Source organism: Morus notabilis, unplaced genomic scaffold (assembly GCF_000414095.1).
Source record: "Morus notabilis unplaced genomic scaffold, ASM41409v2 Scaffold602, whole genome shotgun sequence".
In the NCBI taxonomy this organism is placed as follows: domain Eukaryota; kingdom Viridiplantae; phylum Streptophyta; class Magnoliopsida; order Rosales; family Moraceae; genus Morus; species Morus notabilis.
The window spans coordinates 202,470-204,532 of record NW_010358894.1 but is presented as its reverse complement, the minus strand read 5'-3'; positions in this window follow the sequence as shown (position 1 = coordinate 204,532).

The following is a 2,063-nucleotide window of genomic DNA, read 5'->3' as shown; positions in this document are numbered from 1 at the left end:
ACGCAGTTATCTTCCGCAGTAAGTTTAAGAAAAATCATGTATATGTATATATGATTTAAAGGTTTCAAGCATGTATGTTTAAAAAGTATAGGTACATATGTATGTTAAGGAAACCAAGGTTGTAGCTAACAACCCTCATTTTGAGTATTTAAGTTTTAGAACGTTGCAACAGAGCATGCAACAAATAAATAAATTTTAAACATGACGATTTAAATGATTGATTTTAAAAGGGCTTTAAGATGTACTTGAATTTAAGATTTCTCACGAAATCCGTTTTAAAGTCAAAATTAAATGACCCGATTGAATTGGCTAGTTTTAGAAAGGCTTTTAAAGAGCATTTGAAATAAGAGTTCAAATGCTGCTCTGTTTGAAAGATATTTTTAGAACGTTTTATCTTAACTGAAATTAAGAAAAGCTTTAAGAAATTTAGTGATTCACTTATTTGAAATTATTGTTACAAATTATGAAAGTATTCTTTCTTATATTAAAAAAAAAAATGTTCCGCAAATTTTAAGAAACCCCAGTAAGTACAAGTTAAAGTTTAAGTTACAGTGGCGGCCTCATAGGAGGGTCGTCACAGGCGGAGGCTGGGCTCGGCGATTTGGCTATGGTTTGGACCGGGTCTCACGATTCTTGCATGGCGAAGGGCTTAAATCTAGAGCACATAAAACGTGCTGGATGTACACTAGTTTTTGCAAATTTTATTTATGTAGGGTAGGAGGAAGAATTTTTGAGAGGAGAGGAATTTTGGTGTGTCTTAACTGAGGAGTGTGGGTCCCTTATATAGGGGCTTAGAGGAGACCATGACTTTTTCTGCTTATAATGTGAGACAAAACGTTTTTCCACTTTTTTCCAATCTCTTAGGAGTTTTTTCTTTGGTTTTCTAAATTTTATGAGAGCATTTTGAGAGTTAATTTTTCATTCACTTATTCACTATTTTGAGCATATAAATATATCATTTTAATCTCTTTATTGCGGAGAACACAATTTCAAATTGAACTATCACCGACACAAAATGAGTTTTGCTCAAAATTGAGACTCAAAATGGTACTCTGAAAAAAAGATTTTCAAACTGTTTTTTCTACAGTATATACCAATACTGAGGTCACGCACTATAATATGAGTTTTTAATTTTTTTGAATCATCAGTTTTGTGATTTTAGATGTTTCTCTTTCATCCTTTTACGGTTCACCCCTCTAAAGTTAATTTGGGAAATTGGAACCAAATCGTCATCTTTTGTTTATTCCCGGAGACTAATTTATATTTTCCTAACTAAGTATTGTCTTTGTCTTGTTTAGTCTTTTGTCCAGAATCAAAGCCAGATACAATCGCCATGATATAGTCAAGCATTCCTAATTCCGTTTCTTTTCTTTTAGTTTTCGCCCCACTTTTATGTCCAAAGTAAGCTCCCTTTAGGCTAATATTATTAGAGTAGGATTTGAGTTTTTAAATTCAAGCTGGAATGTGATTTTATATAAAAACTTTTAACTGTAGTAAAAACAGTTAGATGTGATTTTTTATAAGAGTTTTTAACTGTAGCAAAACTGAAATTGAAAACTCAAATCGGTAAAATGAACAAAAGTTCTCATTTTTTTTTTGAAAAAAAGCCAGAGGGAAGTGAATGAACTTTCCTTTCTAATCTCTTCTCTCACAAAATTTTATCATTACAGTTCAATATATTAACTTATGTTCTTTCAATACTCGTTTTCTTAATGCTTAAAATTTAGAATGCAAGATTCAACAACGTAGGCCTCGTTTATTTCACCATTCGAATCACAACTGCAGTTTTTGTCAAAGTATTTTCTCTCATAAAAAGTCACTGATTCGAATCACAATTTCAGTTTTTGTTCATTGACGTGCTTTGTGCTTGTTATTGTTTACCAAATTGATGTCGTTTTATAGTAATATTCTTGTTTAGTGCTCTTGCTTTTCCGGTTTATGCCCCTAGAGATCATTGTCGTTTTTGGGATTTGGTCGTTTGGTTTTTTTATAGTCGTATACCCTGTTTGTGTCTTTTATTCGATCAATATATTGGGTTCCTTTTGTCGTTTTTCCTAATGACC